A 25,624-nucleotide genomic window follows, 5' to 3' on the forward strand; every position below is an offset into this window, starting at 1 on the left:
TAAAGTGTGACTATTGGGTTGTGGGCTTTGTTTTTGTAACTAACTGCCTCTGTATTTCAAGAAGAAGAAAGAAGCAGCAATACCAGTCACTAAGTCTACAACCAGAACTTTGTCACTTCAAGGCAGTTAATAGAAAGTTAAACAACAAAAATGTATTAAGACATGCATTTAAATTCTATTTGACTAGTTGAGGATACAGTGTGGGTTCCACAAAGAGAATTATTTGTATTTTGTAGAAGTGGGATAGAATCTGTTTGTAGCAGGCCAAGTACTAATAAAAAGGACAGGGAAATAGAGACTAAAGTTTGCAAACCCATAGATTTCTCAGTTCAGTGCTAACTTCACAGTAAAGAACTTGGCATGTGACACTTCCCTAATAAGAAATACAAAAAATGTGGTGTTTCCTTCCCATATCCAGGGCCGGATCAAAACACACCAGAGCTGGTGGAGGAAGGCTCAACCTCTGGGTGAAGTTCCCTTCCCACTATAAGGGAAATCTGGCAATGGGTAAGATCAAAGTTGTGAAAAAGCAGCTGAAAGCTGAACAGCACGGTTTGGAGTTCACTGGACTTCCAGAAATAGAAGAGTTCAACATGGAGATAGAGAGCTCTGCAGAAAATCAGACAAAATTCTGGATTCATTGAGAGCTTGGAGGAAAAAGGTAGGGAAAAAGATGAGGAAAACAAAAAGAAATTAAAGCCAGCTCATAAGTGCATCTACAACTTGTGTGCATAGAAGGGGAGGAATATTTGGGTGTTATAGTTTATAAAGCACATCTGGTGGTTATGAAAGAACAAGACCTGTAAGCATGGATCTCAAATGTGAACAGGAATGCCTAACAGCTGTGCAAGAGTGGGAGTAAAAGGAATCTGAAAAGGGATGGGAAAAACTGGCAAATGTGGCAGAATAGTTAGGAAAAAACAGCAGTAGTTCAGAGAAGAAACATTTTGGTAATCCAGGGGCACCAGAGGTATCTGTCTGTGGGAAAGCAGTATGGTCTTTGGAGATGGGAAAGGTGGGAGAGGTTCTATGGTTAGTGGTACATGTGTGGAACAAAGAATTTGAAAAAAGGAAACTTGTATATGAGGAGAAACAGAAATTCTTGGTGAGGATGGCTTATAGGAACCAGCAGGAAGGCTTTTATCCAGACCATCAGCAAGCCTGCCAGGAGCAATGAGTATTCTGTGTTTCTTTCCCTTGTCCAGTAGTTGGCTTTTGTCTTGTGTAAGAAATGGACTCAGAACCAGCACAGGCCACACAGCTAAATCAAAGAAATCAGAGCACTTGTCAGAATAGCTGAAGAAGAAAGTGTTTGCTGGAACAAAAACGTGTTATCAGATAAGGAGTTCTTGTTTGTTTTTAAATAAATTAAAAAAAAAAAAAAAAAAAAAAAAAAGGTAGCTGTAGCCTGAGGTAAAAAAAAAAAAAAAAGGTAGCTGAACCTCCATGAATCTTTCTTACTCCATAAAAATGAAATAAGTTTCATTCCTCCAACCAGTATGTGAAAGCCCCATCATACTTCCCACTCTGCTGTTGGCTGCTACCACCTTTTGGAACACGTTTCCATAGGAGCAGAGCACTGGTCAGGGAAAGCACTGTGGAAGGCAGTGAACCATCACCCAGGTGTGGATTCTCTACCAAAGCCTCTATCTGCCACCCATTGCCATGGAAATGAATGCAACTTGCAAAGTATTACTTCTTGAAGTTCTTTGAATTGATAAACAGAAGCTTCATTTTGTAATAATTAACATCCTGATTTATCAGAAGAAAAACTGAAATAATGATGCTATTTAATTGCAGTATCCTTAAAAGGAATTTTCAAATTATTGACACACTCCTGAAAGAATTCAAGGAAAGCAAGTTCATAAATGCCCTCTATGGATCTTTATCCCTAAATTGCTCTGTTCTCACTAAGTTTCTGCAGTTAACATGAGCCCACACAAACCTCTGGTGGAGCAGGCAAAGCACCACATACACAGCCTGCAGCCACTGTTTCATTAATGACCACTGAAGTCCCAAGAGACCTCTCTTTTAGTTGACATTTCTTTAAAAGCTGCTTTGATAGGAAACAGACTCTGCAACCCCATTATCACCCAGCAGTCTATGAACATTTATATGAACAAAGTTATGAATAAACCAATTATCCTTTAGAAGAGAAAATTATGCAAGAGCAACTGCATGGAAATATCTTCTAAAACAGTGTTCCAAATCTACCAGCAGTCCTGAAACAGTTACAGAAGAGACAATTTGCTTACAACCCTTTTCAGATTTCACCAACATTCCAATAATGGAAATATGAACTCTTTAAAACATGTTAAAACACTGTCAGTTATTTAAGACTGAGGTGCATATAGATACAATGAGATATATAGGTAAGACACAATGTAACAGCAGAACTTCATACCTAAAACCCCAAATGCCTCATCTAAAAGAACAAAAACCTAAACCAAACCACCAAAAATGCCAACAGCCTGCAGGAGAACCAGAAAATAGCACAGTCTACTTAAAAGAGGCTCTGAACTGGAAGATTACAGTAATTGCTCATTAAGGCCACAGAAAATAAGCATTGCTGAGTGAGGTCTTCCAAAGCACCACCCCAGTGCCAAGCCCAATTCAACTCAGTCTTCCTAATTTCACTATACTTCTAGTCAACACATTTAACTAAAAGTCATCTTTTACCTCCAGTGTTACACTACTAGTTTTCTAAAGCTCAGATCTGTTCTAAAAAGTAGACAACAATATATTAGCCTCACACAGTAGCTTCAGCCAAAAAGATTAATATTAAATATATTTGGGGCGGTTTTAAATAGAGAATTTCAGATTAAACAGTTCACTGCAGAGAGTAAAGGCAAACATACTTATTTTCAGCAACATACTCATGTTCAGATTTGTAGTAGAGAAGCAGCATTAAACAAAAAACAATCAGGCTTACCAGCTTTTCATCAGCTTTCAGAGCATAAATATTCTGTTAAAACAACAAATACAGGAAAGAAACTGACTTGCTTTCTCAGTACAGCTTAGTTCCACTGCATATTTAAGTTTTTGTAGAGTTGAGTTTCTGAGTATCCTCAATATTTTACTCGAAGAGCTTTTTAAAAAGTTCTCCTTAGGAAAAACCAACTACTTATATACATGGTTTTTATGTATATATACATTTCTGTAAGTCAAAGAGGCCTCATAACATAACCTGTTCTACAGCCCTATAAGACTGTTTAAGAAACAGGACACCAAAACCACTGAATATTTACAGATTTCTTTGGCCCTAAATACTTTGTCAAAAGGCTGACTACACAGTAACACCTAAGCAGAATGTTACAGACCAGCAGGAGGTAACCCATGGAATTGAACTCCTTTTGACATGAAGCTTTTTACAGTTCTGTGTTGAACATTAACTCAGTTGTGCTGAAGCTGTGAAAAGTAATCACCAGGCAAATCTAGATGAGTAAGGAACTGACAAGAAATCAGACACTCTTCAATTTCAGACACAGCACCATCACCAACTTAATATTTGTTCTCTAAAACATTTTCAATTCAAGTCCCACTCTGGTCACTGTGAGATACTGCCAGGCTTTGTGACTCAAGTCTTTAAATAGGAACAAAAAATATTTCTAACCAAATGGAGAAGAATGTTGTTCCACAATCTCGGAGACAACTCTAAGCTAAGCAGTATTATTCCTGTGTCTCAGATTTAGGTAATTTAAAAATTAAATTCATACCATTTAGACCTCGCAAATCACATTGAGTTAATGTCCTGCCTACTCCAATTCACATCAATGCCACTATTCAGAATTTCCTACCTCAGTTAAAAGAAGAAAGCAGACGCTTACCTATTCCTAAGTCATTACTGCAGAGTAAAAATCTTGTACATCTCCACACAGGTGACCAGAGGCACATGTGTGAGCAACTATGTCATTTCTTCAGTTTAAAAAAAAAAAAAAAAATCATTTTGAATGATTCTGCTTCAAATGAGTAATAACAGACTTCCTTTGCTCCATCTTTTCTCACACGATGCTGCTTTTATAGAACTCTGAATACATTTCAGAGGGGTTTTTTTATATAAATAAGGCATCAATACAATATGTTCATTTACTTCCATATCTGACTACTTGAGATGTTAATAGCAGTAATTTGCATTTCCACGTTTTTACTGTGCTTTCAAAAAGAATTTTCTACTTCTTGAAATACATGTGTCACTTCAATATTTAAAATTCAGCAAATGGAAGGCACTTTTCCCTTTAAAAGATTTTTACATAACTGTTTGGAATGCAGTTGGCTTGTTTAAAGATCACACATTCATAGAACAAAACCTATTGGGAATAGGTTATTCAGAAAACTTCTAATCATTCCTTGAAACAATACTGTGATACAACAAAAAGGCAACACCCACACAGGTTCCTAAATCCCCAAGTAGTTAAAAGATTTGAGTTATTGAAAAAAACCCCAAAAGCTCAAAACACACATTTGCATTACAAAGACTTTTAACAGTTTCTGATTATTTTATGGTATCGACAGATACCATCTATAGGGAAAACAGCAATTAGTTTATCGACAATCCTGTATTTCACCTGAGAGGAAGTATTTCAAAAATTAGCCCCACGGCATTACAAGCCATGCATAAAATAAGCTCTGAAAAGAAAGTACGGGCAGGAAAGAAGGAAAACTATTGGGCTGGGTCTCACCTTCTGATGGATAGCTCTTTCCCTACAGTGTATCTTGCCATTTGTGATTCACAGGGTATCCTCTACAGCACCTGCAATTCAATACTTCAAATCCCAAATTGCTCTATGTTGAGCTTCCCAATTACCAGCCGGAATAGAGGCACAAGGAGTGGCGAGGTTTTGGAACTGCAAAAACATTTGGAGATGCACCAGATGTTTGAGATCCTTGCCCCACCACCCGGACAGTGTTGATTTCCACACTAGAGTCTGAGCCGTTCATTATCAGAGAAGCATCAGCCCGATCCAGATGGGTATCTACAACCTTCGGATCTTACGAGCACAATCAATGCAAGACTCGCCGAGATACTTAGCGCAGTCTGAAAAAGCAGCGTAAATTCACGCCGAAAAGGAGGGAGGGTGGGGGGGGGTGCGGGGAGGCGAAGTTCTTGCTTGTGATTTGAGAATTAGAAGATGGAACCCCACATCTGCCAGCACAACCGTGTTGGCATTTCACACGGGAAAACCACACGATCACACTCCCCGAGCAGTCATCTCCTCACCTACCACAACCGCACCGGCAGCCACCCCAGCTACAGCTGCCAGGGATTTGGGGGAAAAACAGCTGAAAGCAGCAGCAGCTGAGCAGCGTAACCACCATACGCGCCGTGACTAAAACTCGAGATTCCCAGCTCCCAACCACGCGTTTCACCGATGGTGCCGGAGAATCGGTCAGAAACGACGCGACCCCCACGCAACACCGCGCGAAAGGGGATGCGTGGGAGAAGTGGGGGGGAGGGAGGGGGGGCGCGGTGCCGCTGCTGCCCCGCCAGACGCGGCTCGGCGCTGAGGGCTCCGCGGATGCGGATTTCCCCGCCCGCGCGGAACCGGAGCTCCGCGCCCGCCGCCGCCCCCCCTCCCACCCCTTCTCCTCCTCCTCCCGCGGGCACGCGCCCCACCTCTCTCCGCGCCCCGCCGCGCGCTCAGGCCACCGCCCCGCTCCGCCTCCGCGGACGGAGCCCCCTCCGCGCGGTAACGCCGGGGGAAGCAGAGACCTCCGCACCGCCGGCCCGGGAGCTGCCCGCACCCCGGCACCGAGCACACGGCTCCACCGCCTCGCAGCAGCGCTTGCAGGCGGCACGTACACACCCAGCGGCACCCCAAAAACGAACAAAAAAAAAAACCCCAAAAGCAAAAAGCCACATAAACTCCGCAGCCCTCTGAGAGCGCCCGGTGACTCTCGTTACGGCGGGGCAGGGCACCTTCTCCCCCGCCCCAGCACGGCCGCCGCCCCCCGCAATAGGCGAAGTTCGGGCGCCCGCGGCTCCGCTCGCACCTCCCCGGCAAACTTACCGAGCGCGGCCACCGGCTGAACTTTCAGCAGCGCCCAGGCTCAGCCCCGCCGACGGCTTCTCCCGTCGCCTCTAGGTGCGGTGCCCGCATCCCGCTCCCGGGCGGCTGCGACGCGGGCGAATATAAATCCACATTGCCGTTACCGGCGCCTCCAGGCTTCCCCCGCAGCCCGCCCCGGCCCCTCCGCCCCTCGGAGGGGACGGCGCCGGCTCCCGCTCCCTCGGCTGGACCCGCAGCTACTGGCGGCGGCTGAGAGAAGCCAAGCCCCGAGGGGAGCGGGACCGGCTCGCTGGCGCAGCCCCGATGCTGATGCTGCTGCCGCCGCCGCTCCTCTCCAGCGGGTGTAGTGTCAGCGGCGCCGCTCGCTCTCAGGGTGGTGTGTGTGTGGCTTTTTTTTTTTTTTCTTTTTTTCGGCTTTTTTATTTTTTTCCCCCTTTTTCGACTCCTTCGCTGTTAATGAGCATGCCCGGGAGATGTGCGCAGGCGCGTTACCGAGCTCCGCTCCTCAAATCGCCGCGCACCGAGCAGCGCAGCGGGAGTGAGGTGGGTGTTGGTGCTCCCGGCTTTGCGGCGGAGCGGAGCCCGAACCTCAGGCGGGAAGGGGAAACCATCGGCACAGTTAGAGAAGGAACCGGGGACAGGAGGCAGCTGTGACCGTCCGAAAGGGAGGAGCTGCCCCGAGCCGCAGGGACAGGTCGCCCGGAGTGGCCATCGGCTTCTCACGGCCCCGGGAAAGGGAGGAAAGGAAAGAGAAGAAAGCCACCGGCCGTCCTCTGCAGAATAGCTCCCTGTAAATAATTCACCTTGCTGAGGAAGTAAGAGTGATGGTGGAATCGAGGCTTGGGAGAGAGGGTGCTTCAGCCTCTTTCCTTTGGCGAATTGAGCTCATTAAGGAGGGGATGGATCTCCTGTGGCCACCTTCATTACCAGACCCCGGGCTTGGTGCAGGGGAATTTTTATCTTCTGGTAGGATCTCTATAATTTAATAATTTATATACTCTGTATCCTCAAGAAGACATTCACAGGTGGGAAGGTGATTACAACCTGCTTTTTCATAAAAGCTAAATCTGCAAGTTAAATGTTGATTGTGCTGAAGAACCCGTGGAACTGGCAAAGTTCCTCTGCAGCTGGACCCAGCTCATCACTGTCTCCATCCTAGTTTCAGTTTACATGCATACACATATCAATTCCTTAAAATCATTGTGTTTAAATTATTTACCCTCTGCATTCAGCACTGGAACAACTGTTGCAATATGCAACATCCATTTCCAATGGGAAAAAAAAATAAAAATCACAGTTCCTGTTATTTCTTTTCAAGTTTCTGCCATAGATCACCTAAATTCTAGTTTATTTTATTAATCTGTATCAGGCCCCAGGACTTGTTTCATTTAGAGTTAGCTTCAGCTGTTGACTTAAGTGTTTAGGAAAAAGCCCATCTGGAAGAAACCAAACCAGAACATCTCAACAACACACTCTTAAGTAAGGAGATACTGTATTTTTTTGCCTACAGAGAATAAATTAGGTAAGGCCTTCTGTGATTCTAATCCTGCTGCTAATACATAACTTTTATTGTCATTTTTAATGTACTCTTTGAGGCAACCCTGCCCTAAGCTTGCACTATCAGAAATAAAATTCAGGTGCCCATGAGAAAAGCTTACTGATTTTTTATCCTTGCTTCTTCAGCTAAAAAGAAACAAGCAAAAAGAAAAAAACCCACATAAGGTTTGTAGGGAGAAAAGGAAAAAAAAAATTCTTCACTGAACGGCACTGCAAAGGTGATGCAGGAACTGGCCCAAAATACAGCTCTTTTCCTGACACATGTAGATGAGTATCTATAAAAATGAAGCAATGGAGATGTCTCCCCAGTTTATGTAGGCTGCAAGCAACCCAATTCTGCAAAAAAATCATGAGGCTTCAGTAATTCTAAACCAAAGGTCTTTGAAAAACAGGGTGGGAAGATGAAGGGCGAGGAACCAAAAATACGATCAAGTTTTCCATATCTAGCATCAAAATTGCATCTTACAGGACTGACAGTCCTGACTTCATGTCTTCCTTTCTAGACCTGAGGTATTTATTTCCATCTACTCTGCAGATTTCTAAACATGCAAATTTAAGATGAAGAAGTTTGGGAAATTTGCTTTCAGCAACATTCTGGAAATTTAAGTCTGCCTCACCCTAAAGAAAGCACAGCTGTAAAGATCCTGAGGTAAACACAGTCCTTTAGGAAGTCCATTACTTCTTCCTTGGGTAAAATACATACTGTGCATAAGAAAGTAAATCATGGGCTCCTGGCTATACATTACTTTCTTCCAAAGGCCAGAAGTAACAAACTAAACCCATTTCTCATGAATCTTGACATCATTAAAAATAAATTATTTTAAGTCAGAATAAGTGTAGTGAAATGAGGCAATCAGGTGTTGCTAATTACGAGGTGGGAGCTTGTGTTAAGCCCACCTGTGCCCAGTTAGGGCTTAACACCAGCTGTACCCCAGGATTGGTCACTGCTCATGTGCAGCTGGGGTCAGCCCTAACTGGGCACAGGTGGGCTTAACACAAGCTCACACCTCTCACCTTGTAATTAGCAACACCTGATTGCCTCATTTCACTACAAATAAATCCTCTTTGAAAAGTGTATCTCAAATATCTATGACTTACTTCTTGTAGGTGGAATAATTCTTCAGCAGTGTGGATCAGTCATGAACTACATGGAGCCTAGAGTAAAGAGTAAATTTTCCTTCCCAGGAGACACAGTTTTGGTTTCTTCTCACTTAATATACCTTAATATTTACTTTTCATAGACACAAAAGTTAGATTTTTCATCTATAGGCTGAACATGGAACTAGTTCAAAACTGACAAAAAGAAAATGGCCTAGAACAACATTGACCTGTTACTCACAGAAACATAAACCAAGACAGCCAAGCAGTCTAGATTCCAGGTTTTAAAATACTACATTGCCAAGTAAATATAACCCTGCTATATCAGCAAAGATCTCACATTATTATTAATGCTTCTGAACATTGACTGCTACCATTGTGTCTTCAGCCTCTGCTGAGATAAATGAGCCAGAGTTCATAAACTCGATCATGGGAAATTGTTGCCAGATTTCAAGTGGAGTATCTGGTACCTGTGGTCATTTCAGGTACATATGGTCATTTCAGGTACCCATAGGATGCTCAGTAGTGAGTTGGGGTTAGAGAAACAAAAAAAGGTCTGCTTGGAAGACCATGCAGGTGTAGTCCATGAGAAAGATAGATGGAAGGGTGTTACACTTCAGGTTTATCGTATGGATGCTCCACGAGAACTAGGAGCAGATTCTAGTGCAAGATGATAACCAATAATAATAGGAGTTTTTCTTTTAGAGAAACTACCCCAGTTGAAGAAACAGATACAGACACAGATTTCCCCAAGATTCAGAATAAAGATTTTCATAACTGGCAACAAGAGCCATTAAGAACATCAAACCTAATCCTACCAAATACCAAAAGTGCTTTAAAAAAACCTCAAAACAACCTGACCCTCATTTCTCCAGCAGGTATGCTAAACTGGCTTAGAAGAAAATATTAGTCAGAATATTGTTAGACATGCTGGTATCATTTCCTGGGCTGAAAACATGTTTATGTAAATTGCAGCACCCCTGCACTGGGGATTTTCATTTTAAGTGAATAGAACCACAGGTGTGCAGCTGCAATACCTGTCACTGCAGTACTGATGCTAAGGTCCAGCTTGACACCTTATGGTCAGCTCATGTTCAGAAGAGCCTCCTGAGTGATTCATTGTCTTTAACTGGTAACTGAGATCTGCTGAAGCACTGGTTTGAAATTATTCTTGTGTCTCCTGTGGAAATAGAGATCGTTGACTGCATTGCCACAGTCTGTTGAGACCTGAGGCCCAGCTGCTGCTCTCACTGCAGAGCAGGACCTTGGCATCCCACCTGGGGCAGGTTTTTACCACACTTAAAAGAGAGTCAGTCCTACCAGTTTGTGCTTGAGAATTAAGCTGAAACTTTCTCTTTTGGCTTCTTAGTGTTTTGAGAATTTTTCTAGTTTACTAGACTGCTTCTTGGACAACTGTAAGATAAGATAAGATAAGGTACTGCCTTAAATAATTGAAATGTTTGTTTGGTATGCTGTTCATGGAAATTACTCCTTCATAGAGAGAACAGGCTTCAAAGCACAAAGGCAGGAAATCAGCCAGATCCCAGTGCTGACTGTGCTTTCTAGCATAGTTGGTCTGAAAGACAAGGGTTGAATTGTTGGTTTTGGTCTTTTCAACAGACTAAGAGAAAACTAGTTTAAAAAGGAGGTGAAATATTCACAGTAAGTGCCTTAATACTGGTAGCAAAACACCTAAATATGAAGGGCATTGAGGTCCTAGCTGCCTGCCAGAAAGTGGCAGAAGGGACTGAGCAGCACTAGCACTAAACATATTGTCCTGTCCCTTAGGTAACAGGCAAAAAAAATTGTAAGGACATTTGAGACGCTGTCAGACTCCAAGAGGACACTGCTGAGGAAGTTCTTGTGTACATCAACAGAGGTTCTCAACCATACTCCAAAAGGTTATTTTTAAAATCCAGTTATTTATACTTGATAAAACTAATGAGACCTATTAATCATTCAGAGTTGTGCACAGTGGTTTTAAAATGTCATTTTTAGAAATATTTTACACCAGTCTGATGTAGATGCATGAGAGAAGTGGGTGAAACACGGGATTAAAACGTAGCAAGTCCAGCTCCACCCAAGATGTGTTCATTTTGACAAGACACAGATCATTACATGAACTGAAATTTAAAGGAGAATTGGGATAATTTTTTGTTATGAGCATACTCTGTCATTACCTATTCTGCTGGTTATGTTCCTACCAAACAGCAAAGGGACACATTTCACTAAAGTGACACACACAGCCTTGCTTTAGTCTGAATGTATTCAGATTTGTAAAAGATGAGGAAGGAGAATGAAGTATGAAACAGCAGTAAAAAGGTTTTAATTCCTAGAACAGAAGGTTTCAGAAGATAGGGAAAGTTGCTGTTCTATTTCCTTGTGACTGAGGAGAGCTGAATTTCATGGAGCCAGGCTAAATGCACATAGGTCTAGGAACCCATATGCAGAATTGCACTCCCATATTATTACCAGCTCCTGGTAAGAACAGATTTTGCCCCAAACTTTCTGCCAGAAACTGTACATCATGCACAAGAGCTAAGAGAGAAGCAAGCTATTCCAGTATTTGATAGATCCCTTGTTTCATCAACCTCATGGTTAGCCTACAGTGTAATTGATTGCATGAAAAGGAAGTTGTATTAAGGATCTGTTTTCAAATACAGTGTATAAAGACAAAGTCCCTTCTTCCATCTTTCTCTTCAGATTCACCCGATTATTATGTAATTATTGGTTTAGAGAGGAACTCTGACTTGTAGTGCAGTGCAGAGAAAATCCTTCCATAGTTTTTACAGTGTCACCTCTCACACTCAGAAATAATTCCTCTAAATACCTGCAGAGCTTTCAAAATTCACCTCTAAACTATCTTGTTCCCAGATGCCTACCAAAAAACAGTGGGCTGTTTGGGTGCTTTGGTTGCTGCCTACCATGTGGCCAGAACTGCAAACTTGTTTCCTGATAATTTTTCATTTGTCTGGATGAATCGATTATTCTAAAATTATGGCAGCAACAAAATATGCACCTTTTCCCAAACATGGCTCCCTCGTTAATGCGCATACAGAAAATAAAAGGTTGCAATTTTAATGAGTTGAGGTGTTACTTATATTCATCTCGCATGAACACAAGGTGGTGCTAATGCTCCTATCACCAGTACTTGATTCTCCACTTTCCCAGTAAGCCTTACTTGAGTCATGGTAGCTACTGTATCCAGTATTTATTTTCCTTGAATTAATTATAAGAAATAATATCATTTAAGATAAAATATCTAGGTTAAAGTTAAACACTCGGCTTTGTTTTGATAAATTAAAAAATAATAAATAAATCTATTTTCAGTCTGACATACAGAAATACTTTTCCTCATTGTTTTGGTTTGAATCCTGGAATCCTCCAAACAGACCAGTTGTGTTCCCAGCTTCCATTCAAGACACGAAAAAAAAAAAAAATTCTAAGTCAAGAAAGAAAAGGAAAAAAGCCTCAAGAGCATCTGTATTTTTTCAATTCCTAAGAAAGGATTAAAAAAATTTAAAAAATACCAGGAAATATATATGAAAATAGCTGGTGGTAGGAAAAGATCAGTTTAAATGCTTTCCTGCTTTTAGGAGAAGGCTTTTGGTACTGCAGAAACATGCATCTGAACTAGATTTTACAAACCTTTTACAAAGAAAGAGGACTATTAAAAATAATTGGCAAAAAATATTCAATGAAAATGTTTACTCCTGCATATGAATACACACTAGAAGAGGTTTGAGTCTATCAGCTTGTCCATTAGAGTGGCATTAAAGTAAAGCACTTTTCAAGAGAGATTAAACTTTTGAATAGCAGGGATGGTTTCTGGTCTAATATCCTCATTGTATTGAAAGCTGCCACTGAAGAAGATAAGGAATATAAACCCAGGCAGGTTTCCTGGGGTGTTTTGGATCCCTTGTTTCATCAACCTCATGGTTAGCCTGCAGTGTAATTTATTGCATGAAAAGGAAGTTGTATTAAGGATCTGTTTTCAAATACAGTGTATAAAAGACAAAGTCCCTTCTTCCATCTTTCTCTTCAGGTTCACCTGATTATTATGTGAATTCTAACTTTTAATGCAGTGCAATTTTTATTGAGGAGTTTGAAAGTGAAGATGCTTTCTGAAGCCTCATCTACCCAACTTGCTCCTGCCTTTTCCTGTTCCCTTTTATCACATACTGCTCTCCTTCTGCTTTTTTTCTTGCTTGTATTTTTGCTGCTCTCTGTTGCTCGTGCATTTAATTTTTCCTTGGGAAAATATAAAAAACCAAGAGCTAAATATCTTTATCTCTTCAGCTTAATTAGACATGAAGTTAGCTCTGGCCTCATCAAGAAACATCCTAAAGCAACAGGTAAAATGGAATCAGATGACTTTGAAATTTTATCCAGAGCTCAGCTTGTCAGAGAATCCTACTTGCTGAAGAAGCCTGGGATAAAGCTACTGCAGAGAAGAGAAAAACTAAATGTTTAGTGTAAATCTCAGTGGAAGAGGTGGCTAATTAGAGATAATTATACACAGATTTCTTGCATTAAAAGTGCTTTAAAACATAAACATTCAAAGAGGCATCTTGCTGAAAAATGTGATGCCGTGAATTTTCCTGTTCACCTTCAATTTAGTAAGAAACTGCACTAAAATGAATAGTGTAAGCTGGTGTCCTAGTTGCCCTAGAAGAAAGGTAATGAAGAGTCAGTCAGTCCTGATTTGCTACCATTCACTATTCCAAAACCTGTACAAATACACTTGACAGGAAGACACTGAACCGGCTTCACAACTGAGGTCCAGACTGTTAGAACACTCATAAAGGACATTAAATAGGATTCCGTGCTCAAAATGGATCATGTGAGATTTTTAAAAGTCACAAAGCAATAAAACTTAGGACCCAATCTATAAAAGGGTAAATTAATTTATGCAATATTTATGGAAAATTCTGAAAATCACTGTAGCAAATTGTCTCAGCTATCATCATCCCTTAAGTACTACCTACACTGGAGCAAATAGAAATTTTCAAATTTTTACAATGCAACTCCATTTTTCTTTTAGTTTTATATTTGTTATCAAAATCTCCTGGCTCCCACAACATCTTCCAGTCAATCAAATAAAGCTGGTTAATGTATTTTTTTGAGAGAGTAACTTAAGACACTGTTATTCAAAGGGCAAATGTTTCTGTAGTTCCCATGCAGGTGTTGAGGAAGATCTGAATGTACTGATTTATTCAAGATTCACTGAGAGGAAGTGCTGGGTTTTTATCTTTTAAAATCTAGTCAAATCATACAGCCCATTTTGGAAAAACAGGAACACAGCATTTGCCGCCTCATCTAGATAGTTACCTGTCAGATTCTTTATCTTATTATTCCAGATTCAGGTCTGAAGAATGTTTCCTCTCTTCATGAACAGACTGAACGATGGGCAAGACGACACATTCAGCAAATTTGGGGATAATACCAAGTTGTGGTGAGTGATCCCTGCACAGACCAGGACACACAGGGACCTTATGGAGTCCAGAAAAGGATAACACAAAGTCTTGTATGTGACTGCAGGAGTGTCATGCACTGGGACAGTACAGGGCCAAGGCAGAGAAAGCAGCAAGCCCCTAGGGTCCCCTTTTCTGGGACCCCATCTGGTACATGGTTTTCTGCTCCCCACTACAAGACAGACATTGATTTCTGAAGTGAGTTTAGCAAGATGGGACAGGACAAAAGGCAACAAACTGGAACCTGAGAAATAGACACATATTTGTGTCCACTAGGACACATATTTTCACTTGAGGGTCATCAAGTACTAGAGCAGGTTGCCTAGAGAGGTTATGAGTTCTCCATCATTGGGAATATTCAAACTTGAAAGGGTTAGACATAAAATTTCTTGAGATCCTTTCCAACTCAATTTATATTATGATTTCCTGATCAATCCCCTTTTTTCATGACACAAAAGAAAACAAGGTAAACATACTTGCATATGAAACCTTCACGCTATATTTATAAGAAAACTACTCTGCTCAACTTTAAAACAAATCCAAACTTCTCAGCTGATTCAGCTACTTCTCCCATGGGAAAATGGTCCTGGATAGCCACAGAAAATATAAAATTGTTGAGCCCTTCCTTCCCTTGAGCTTCAAAAAGTAGAGTTTCTATCACTGTTGCCCTTCCAGTAAATTCCTGTCTTCCAGTTAGGCTCATTGCTATCAGCATATAACAAAATATCATTATATATATAATGATGAGTAGGCAAAGAATTAAATATGTAACTGGTCACAACAAGAAGTGTTTCATCACTATAAAAAGTTTTAAAAAGAGCAGTTCCTTAAGTATCCAAGTTTCAGGTTTTTATAACTAGACTTGGTACTTTGGTTCTATCCACTCCAATAGTTTGGAACTAAAAAAAAGCCCCAGGACAAGACAAATAGTCTGTTTTCCTTTGCTTGCCATCAGGACTCACTGGAAGTGATGATGAGGATAGAGTCAGAGTCTGGGCACCCACAATCACAGAAAAGACCAAATGAGCAATGAGAAAGCAGTGACAGTAAATGCTTCATATGAATGTCAAGAAAAGCAATGCAGCTGCAAGACTTCTATGCCAGTAAAAGCAAAATAAGAGGAATATTATGGCCACATTTGTTCTGTAAATGTTTTTTAAGCAGAAAAGAATCTTTTTAGAGGCAAGACAGGACAGCACTGGATAGCTATTATTTGTCAGACAGACAATATTAATCTGTAATTGGAAAGTGTCTGAGTCTTGCAATGTTACAGAATATAAGACAATTATATGAATGTTCTGATAATTATTAATTCATTTTGGAGGTGGCAGGTGAAGAAGAGTGGCTCCTTTATTCCTTAGTAATTTTTAAACTAAAAATAATGTGATGGAAATGTTAGTATTCAAGGCTGCTGGTTCTTCTCTGCTAATTTACATTTACATTCTTAATGTCTAGATTGAGCCTAGGGAAATTTTGAAACTCTATTTTCATTAATGCCAACTTCTACAGAAATCCCAATATACACAGAAGTTCCTAGATTGCAAGGCTAGTTAGATGGGAATGGAGAAGCTCAACATAACTGCTGGGTGGTTATGATAGTTAAATATGTACTCTTGGTTTTGACTCCAAATGCCTCTAAGACATAAACCCACTGTTCTAAAAGTTAAAACTACGAAGTCACAAAGTAATTGATTAAAATAGCTTTAAAACAAGAGTTTTGAGTCTAAACTCTTGTTTACAGATATGTTTTAAGTTGTAACAGCATAAGAACATTGTGTTTAGCCTTTTGAGGAGAGGTTTCTGAAGTGTTAGATTAAATAATCTCTTTTTTTCTGACTTTTGAATGGATGGCAAACAACAGATGCATGTTCAGCCATTTAAACAACGTGGTTTGGGTCATATTCTTGCAGGCTTTTGGAAGTGCTGCAACTTTAAAAGCTTATGCAGCATTCATGTACACCCATTCACTGTCTGTCATCAGCTCTGCTCAGGTTTTGATGCCTCTTTAAAAAAAAACAAAACGGTTTAGACATCTGCAGAAGTCTTGCTCACCTGCAGAAATCCCACTACACATACATAAACCTCCCTTTTAGTGCCTGAGGTTTGTGTAACCAACTATCTAACTTGGTTTTTTCTGTAAAGCTGAACACCACCTGTTTTTATCCCAGTAAAATGAGGAGGAAATTGTAAAGGGACAGTAAATCTACACCAATGATTGAGCAATAAATGGCTGAGGATGAATAAAACTTGCTAACTTTGCTACTCCCTGATTTAGTGCCTTAGATCTGCCTACAATTTCTGCCAGGCACATTACTCCAAAACTTAACTTCTTTTTTTTTTTTTTTAAAGTTTTGCCTCAACCCTATGGGACCTCCTTAATGCTTATCTGTTAAAAAATAAACAAAGCATGTTTGCTTTAAGTGATCAGAAAGTTCTGCTTTGGTCACATTCATATCTGTATGCAGAGCTAAGACTGCACCAGCATGAGAATGTAAAGAATCAGACCCAAAATAAATAAATTAAAAGTTTTTATCAAATATGCATGGGGCATTTATGTAAAACCATATTTTTTGCAAGGTAATCTCTTATGGAATTTATAGTACAGTAAATCACCAAAGAGAGAAACTGGAGAAAAGGTTAATAGCTGAACTAATTATAAATCTAGTTATATATAATTCAGCCTTCTAAACAACATCATGCCCTTGCAGTTTAACTAAGAAGTTATATGGGAAATACTCTTTTGGAACCCATTGGTCTTTTCTGTAATATTTATGAGTATCCGAGCATTTAATTAATTATTTATAGGCTCCTGACTTGCAACTCATTTGTTTGATATATAATTTTTATCAGTAGTACTTTGTAGACAAGCAAGTACTTCAAGAAAGCAGAGGTAAATGTATAATAGCCTATGGGAAAACATTAACTATGTAAACCTGACTAAATAATGTGTGGAGATATGGGACAGTGTGTTAAACATACATTTTTGCTATAGCTGAGGTAAATTTTAAGGTTTATTTTATTCATCCTAACTGCAAAATCCTTAATTTTAATTTTCACTACACAGCAATGGATAAAAAACAATCATTCTCATGCAAATGAGAAACAGAAAACCATAGAATTCCCTTTTACTCCTTTAAACTAAGGCTGCTTTATGGTGTTTGTATATTGGATGGGAAGAGGAAAATCAGGCTGAAACAATCCAGGGTAATATTTGGTATAAAAACTAATGACTGGCTGAAAGGTCTTATTATAAATGAGTGAATTATGTCCAATTTAGCTGTTTGCAAACTGATAAGCACACACACACACAATAAAGGAGCTCCAGCAGCTTTGAATTGTAGAATTTGGGATGATGGGACCCTAAGCCTATACACTATTTAAAAGAGACTAATATCTGTCTGTGGAAATGCATAGGGGAGGTTTCTAATGTGAGGCTGACATATCTGATTTATTCTAAGTAGAAATATTTAGAAATACTGTGAGTCATGAATAGAAATAATAATGATAGAGACCCTGTTAAAAGATAAATGGAAATGGGCAGCAATAATACCCTTGAAACTGTGTTTTGCAATACAATGTAGCTAAATAGTGACCAGATTTTTACATTTTAAGGTTATATTTTTGGAGTTTAAATGCATTACTTATTTCCCCCTTCCACAAGTTTTGTATTAATAACTGACACAATTCTCAAGTTGATAATTTTACATAAGTTGTCACAAAAATATAATAAACTTTTTGAAGATGTCATCATAGGTAATTATGCTTTTACTAGATAACCTATCAAATGCACAAAGACCTGGCCCATAAAACTTTTAGTGATCACAGAGAACAAAGATTTACAGGCATTTATTTATTCTCAAAACCCCTAAAAGTGACAACTGGGAAAGCCTCTCAGTGACTGCAACCAAATGCACTGAATTTCAGCCCTTCTGGGGCAAGACTGACTGCTGACATTCTTCCTGAATGTCCTATTCCCTTGATCCTTGCTGAAGGCAGGAGAACAGTTTGGGATGGAAGCTGCAAGGGTCAAGGGAGTTCCTGCAGGGAATTGTGCTGGAATTCATCTTGGCAAAGAGGAAATAGACAAAAAAGTCTGACCTGCCCCCAGCAGCTGCTCCCTGCCTGTCTGAGGCTGTGGAAATGATGTAAAAATCTGTAAAGCTGCATATGTCAGTGTTTGGGAATCACTAAGCCAGGAAACAAGCACCGAGTTGGGTCTCTGCAAATTTTAGGTTCTAATCCAAACTTATCAACTGGACCATATTCCAGACCTCATTTTTTTTCATGTTAGAACACAGTGGCTTTTATAGAGAGCATTAGTCTGCATTAATGAAAAATAAGTCATGAGAGTGAGAAGAGGCTCTGTTGTTATTGTGTGGAAGAACAGAAGAGGAAAAAAAGCTAATAATTAGTAATTATACATATTTATAACAAAAGTTATAAAAGTGTATTTAGCTGAAGATATGTATGTAACACTTACTGGGCAGATTCTTTTGAACCCATATACTATTCTGTTTTTAAAAGCTATTTACAGCAATTAATTTTCAATAAATTTAAACTGTTATTTTCAAATGTAACTGGGAAAAAAAACCTATCAAACAAAACCAAACTTTGCCCCAGCTGATGATCTCACACAGGCCTCCTATAAACACAAGCACTAAATCTTTAACTCATTATCTCTTTCCTCATTAGAGACTAAATGATACTTCTTTCATTGTAAGAGGAATGAAGAGTGTGCATTTTCTGAGCTGCTGAAGCTTGTTATTGAAATTAAGCTTTATGACACTGCTGTTTTCCATACTTGGACCTAATCTATTGGATTTGTGTGGCTGCTTCTAGAAACAAGAAGGGCAAATGTCAATGCATTCTCAAAAGCAAGAGCAAGGAAGAGGTTGTTAAATGGGCCGAGTTAAGCAATCTCCTAGAAAGGGCACCTACTAAAAGTAGTATGCAGGATGCTTGTCCTCATGTGCTCCTCTTTCTGTGACAGTACAGGCCAAAATCAACAATGTCTTTTCCTTTTATATTCAATACCTTTGCATCTTTGTGGTTTTGACAAAATTGATTCCTTTAAGAAGTCCGGATGGCAAGAAACATCTCAGCCCCTTCACTCATCTTTAAATAAAAGAATGTGGATTTTGATGTATATGAAGTGGAGAGGAAATACTGCTTCTATTTCCCAAAGAATTCTTGTCAGTTTTCCTTCCCACATGTTATCAAGTATATTGACTCCCTTCTGAAGTTAATCAAAAAAGGAATTCCTTTTAGTGGAATGATTTCTGAGGCACACCACTGGCCTGCAGACTTTCATCAGATTCCTTTCTACACAGGAATATGAGTACATTTCTAAACTGCAAGTTTAAATATTGAATAAGGCTACTGATCCCAATAAGTTTGATTATTCAAGGCAAGAGCTTATGAAGTGTTGGACACTATTATCATCAAGGCACAAAGCAGGAGTGTGCATCTTTTTCTCTGCAACATCCTGCTGCACTTTGGAGGGTCGGACCCTAAAGAAAGGGGATTGACAGCTCAGATGAATTAATGGAGAGAGAGAGAAGCCAAGATGTTATGTAAGCTAAATATCTAGCCCTTTAGATTATTTAGCCATCTTAATTTAAGAAGAGATATTTAATTTATATTAAAAATGCATTCAAGTGTAGATCAGTAGACTCTTTTCAATTTAGTTGTGTTTCACATCTATTTCATAGTGTTCATATTCCCTTGGCTCAGGAAGTTGGCAGCTCTGGATATTTAACACTTCATTAACACACAGTATTAGTGTATAATAACAACAGGTTATACTGACAACAATATGCACTTTGTAATTTGACAACATTCATTTAGAATTAGAAACAGAGGGTGAGCTAGGAACTAATTATATTGAAATGTCATGGCAGTGAAAGCCAGATTTTTGTACCTTATTAGTAACAGTGTGTATACTTTAAGGTCCTAAAGTGATTGTATGTTAGCTTCATATTTTCACATTACTGCAATGGAAATTGAAGACAACTGAAATTAGATGCATGATTACAACCCTGAGTGTCTGTGATTTGTTGGTATTTTACTGCCTGCTAATACTAGAGAGAGAAAAAAAAAAAACAAACAAGAAAAAAAAAGTTTAGTTCTGTATCCTGTCTGTTTTCCAGTCAAATTTTTCTCTCTGGAAGTCAAGTGAAATTCAGATGGGGAATGGGCACATATTTATCTTTCTGATATATATATGTGTCACTTGGAGCATTAATGTTTCCGCTAAAACTAAGCCATACTTGTTGCACACTTTGATAACAAGTGCCCTTGTTCCTGTATTAATTTCTCTGTTCTTTAAGTTGATCTGAACACACTTAACTCCTGCTTTGATTCTTACAGCTCTTTATCTTGCTGCTTGATTTTGGTAGGGTTTTCTTCATCAAGGAGGACATGCTTTCAGATGGACAGTTTGCTGTTTTGCCTAGGGTATTCTGATTCATCTCCTTCTACTGCATTTTCCTATCCAGCTATTTGTCATGAATCAAAAAATATGTTTTCTTTTCATCAAGAGCCCTCTCTTCCCACAAGGCACAATTTTATTTACTTTCCACCCTATCCCTCCCCTCACCCCCTCTTTTTTTTTTTTTTTTTCCTGTTTCTTTCTGGTTCTTTTTGATAATGCATTTAAAGGAAACAACATTTTATTTAACTCTGTTGTAAACCATCATTGAATATATTACTACTGCTTAAATTACTCCTTTTTCATGAAACATTAGGAGAATTGTAATCATACCAATTCTGTAAAGTCAATGGAATAACTTTGAATGAGAGAAACCAATATCCTTTCATTTCACTCATCTAGATCCTACACAGTGGTAGCAACCCCTCAGTAAGCACTGACAAGTACTGACAGTTCTAAGGTGGGTAATTAAGGTCCAATAGAACACAGGTAAAGCTCTGAAAACCTCACCCTAAATTGTCCAGGCTGTTCCAGATGTCCCACAGATTACCCTACCACTGGCTTTAGTAAACCTCTCTTTCTCTCTAATATCCTTCAGAATCTTTTGCGTTACATTTTACAGATACTTAACAAAAATCAGCAATCACTTTGCTCAGCTTCAAAGCCTGACATTTCCACTAAAAGATCAAAATACATTTTAGGACATAGTGGAAGACTCAAAACTATTTTTCCTCTGTGGTTTTATGAGTATTGCAGCCTTTAATCAGCAGCAGCTCAACCCCTTATTCTGTAGTTTGTAATATAAAACAAGCTTCAACTAGGAAGAATTCTTTTCCACACTGAAAGGATAACAAAGAAGGAAATATTCCACAAATATTATAAAAGTTGCCATTCTCAGTTGCCATTGACAAATCCACCAGTGCAAACTCTAGCATGTTGGAAAGAGTTAAAAGATTAGAGTCACCTTTCTGCAGCCCCAGGCCGAAAGTAGCTTTTACCAAGCTGCACAGGCAAGGGAGTCATTCAGAGCTGCTATATACAGAAAAAACTAATTGATGAAGATGGGAAAAGGAGAAAAACTCTGTGGTTAAATGATTGATGTATTTGCATGATACCTATACTTCCAGATTTTAAAATGCAAACAAACCCCTGATTTGCATTTCAAATCTGTAACATTGCCAGGCACAGCTAAAAAAAAAATCAGCTGATGATATATATGTGTCTGTAATGAAAGATTAAAGAGGTAAATGTTAAGATTTATTTTATTCATCCTAACTGCAAAGTCCTTAATTTTAATTTCCACTACAGAGCAATGGATAAGAAACACAATCGTTCTCATGCAAATGAGAAAATGAAAACCATAGAGTTCCCCTTTACTCTTTTAAACTAAGGCTGCTTTCTGTTGTTTGTATATTGGATGGGAAGAGGAGAAACAGGTTGAAACAATCCAGGGTAATAAAAACAAACTGAGGTATGAAAATTCCAAAAAATTAAAAGTAAAAATGGGAGGACCATGTCTTGCAAAATAAGGACAGGAAATAAGGCCATTCTAGTGAATACTAGAACACAAAAAGGATAATATATCACTAACAGAAAATACAGTTTTTGATAAATATTTTAAAAATAGGATCTTTAAAGGATGACAAGATAACTGTCCATGTAGGAAGAGCTGTAGTTAGACACACTTTTCAGTGAGCATTCAGCTTTCACCAGCTTTGCAAGGCAGGACCCTTACAGACATGACAGCTGCTAGACATTACATCTCATTAAGGATAAATATTTAAAAAGAACAATAATTTCCTTCTCTGTCACTAGAAAACCAGCATTCTCCAGTTTAAGGGATGTTAAGATCCATGACAGAGACCCTGAGTAAGACTTTTATTTCTTATATAATATTATTCTGTCTCAAATTATTGTCTGTTTCAGTCTTGCTTTAAAAACACTGATCTTCAAACTGGCACTGAATTCCAAACCTTCCTATAAGGGAATAGTAGGAATTCTTTGGTCCTACTATGGTTTTATGTGAAGTTGATTTAAATTCTGTCTCTGAGAAAGCAAACTGCTCTGAAAAATGGCTCTTTTCAACAAAAAGTGCCTGGTTTTGCCAGAGCCAAAATTAATTTTGAAGTCCAAAGATCAAGTTCTCAAAACATCATAATCTTGTCAAATATTGTCAAAAAAGAAAATAACATAATTTATTCTTTTATAATTCCACTGGTTTAAAATGATCACAAATTTAATTTAAATCTTATGAAACGCTATTATGAAAGACATGAAAAAGTATGATGAAAAAGTTCATAGTGAAAAAGTTTAAGATAGGGTCTGGATTTTTCTATTAAGAATGTGAGACATACTAAGAGTTTTTCTTCACCAGGAGACTGCAGAGCTGCAAATGAAGGCCTAAATTTTGAGAAAAGATGGCAAAAGTATCTTTATAGCTTGGATTTTCAACCTCTAATTTTCTCTGCTTTGTCTAGAATTCTGGCCACCGTGTAACTTATTCAGCTTCGAAGTAACTGTAATTGAAAACAATTAATCAAGAATCAGCAATTACAGATCTGCTCCAATACCAAAACAAAATTCAGTTCAATCTGCTCAGTTTTTGTTGGCCTAACTAGGGGAAAAATGGCAGGTATTTTTGTTACTGAAACATGCACAGAAAGCAGTGTTGCTGGGTGGGCAAACATCACATTTGCAATGACCTGGATATGCTCCTAGGTTGATAAAAAGTGCATAATTAGCTGTGTACCTCTCCAAAACAATGGTGACATTTTAAGTGACATTCTTACATCTATCAGAGTTTCCCTTGAGCTTTGATCAAAGGTTTGTCTTGCAGCTTGCATTCCTCTTGGAAAACACTGCTGATTTGTAGCATCCCCAGAAATGCTACGTTTAACCTCTGGGTTGTTCATGCTCTTTGCAGTTCTACTGCCACCAGATCTCCAATAGCTCCGTCGAGTTCTCTGCTTGTTTGAGTAGCATTTACTCTATGTTTTCAAAGATTTTCTCTGATATGTTATACAAAAAAAGACACAACAGGAAAGGAAAGATTTGTACTGGCAGCCATCCATCTGAAAATATATGCTGTTTTATTCTTTGACTTTCTACAGAAGTTGATCTGCCTGTTACATTTCCTGTCTTTCTCAGAGAGCTGCCCAAAGAAGATATCCACAACTTATAAATAATTTCCCCATGAAATGATACCCTCAGTAGGGGGGCTTTAGGTATTTAGACTACATCAGAAAAGGAAAAAAATCAGTATAGAAAAGGAACTCCTTCTTAAGAGCTGGTGAGTCTTGATTCTCATCTCTGATTGCAAGAAAATCTTTCAGTTTATGTTGGGGGACAGGTTTGATTTCTTCTAGCACTTGAGAGACCCTCTCCATTTCTGCTCTGGGAGCTGCACAGCTCCCCTCTCAGACAGAACATTCTGCCAACTGGCTAAGGCAGCTGGGATGGAAATTTTAATCCAGAAGACATTTCAAATAGAGAGAAGCAGCACCACGCTGCCATCAGGCAGAAGTGCAGCTGAAGGAACAGTGTCCCTCCCTACTACCTCTAGCTCTGGCATGGCACCAGCTGACAGGTAACAAGTCCTGTCCATAAGAGCTGCTTCTCCAGATTGAGGTGGGACTGTATTTACAACCCTTTTATATACTGCATGGTAGAAGAATAACTGAGCAATAAATAAAATAGTTTATATTGTACCATTGCCAAGAAAATGAAGCATTCTTGTCAGTGTTCAGCAATAATCAAAACCACCCTGGTCTCATTGCAGCTACCCCAGTTCCCCACAGCCAGTTCTATCATGGTGTAGATATCCACATCATTTACAGCCTGACTCTTACCAAGTGAAGGCTTTGGTAGCAGTTTTGAGAATAATGCCAGGGGTGCACAAGGGGGCAGTGTGAAACTTTTCCCTGTTTTTTTCAGGTCATGGCATGGTGGCATTGAGGAAACTCCAGTGCTGCACCCTTTGCAATGTTTGCTCTTCAAGAAAACATGCCTTCCAGAGCTGTGAATATAGACCTCTCACAGTACTAAAATTTACCTTTAGAAGATTACCATATAATCTGAAATATGCTTCAATCTATAAATATAAATAAGTCTTTTAGCTTGATATGGCACCAATGAATATTGAGAAGTGAATATCTTTCCATTACTATACTTGGTTTATTCCTGTTATCTAAGGATCCTGATCTGTATTCCTTTGCCCTTACTGAATTCCAGCATTCACAGCATTTTGATAACTCCTGTTTCAAAATCTAGTTCTTGTATCTATTGCCACCCCCCCTAGATTTGTCATCTACACAGAAGATATAACACCTCAGCCCTGAGGTAAAAAGGATGAACATACTGAATAGTTATTTCACAGCAATTTATTCACAGAGCTTTCCTTCTGGTTGCCCTATCAGTCACTCCAAATGAAGGCTCCATCTGACTGGGCACTGAGCAGAGTACAGGAGTATCTTGGGGTTTGAGACAATCTCGAGCAAACCCTACACACAGGTTTGGGATGTACAATACCTATTTATTCTCATACCATTTGCTGGCCTGGTTTTTATTAATTACTTTAGAGAAATGGATCTCCTTTGGATAGCTGTGAAAATCATGTGGCTGACTCACCTAGCATAGGACTCACCTAGTGGAATCTCCTCCATTTCTAGCACTCCACATACACCTCCAGGTTCTCTCGTGGTGCTTTCTCCCATCTCTCCTACCCCAGTGTCCCACATGTAGCACAGAACCAACAAATGACTAATAACAGCAGAGAGAGGAAGATATTCTCACACACAAAGAAGCCACATGTACAGCACACGTTTCACTGTCTTTTAGCCCCTCTCCCAATCCCACTCAGCCACATCTCTCCATCCATCAGCACATACAATATTTTAGAGACTTCAATGTGTAATTAATTCAATAGCTAATATGCTGCTGCTCACTTCAGCCATTCAGGAAAATGCAGGATTTGATCACAATTATTTTTAAGACTGCAATACTAAAATACTAAAAATGTCACCTGTGGAGAAACAGTTCTAGAAAATCAATTAATGACT

This window comes from Calypte anna, chromosome 4, assembly GCF_003957555.1.
Source record: "Calypte anna isolate BGI_N300 chromosome 4, bCalAnn1_v1.p, whole genome shotgun sequence".
Lineage (NCBI taxonomy): Eukaryota > Metazoa > Chordata > Aves > Apodiformes > Trochilidae > Calypte > Calypte anna.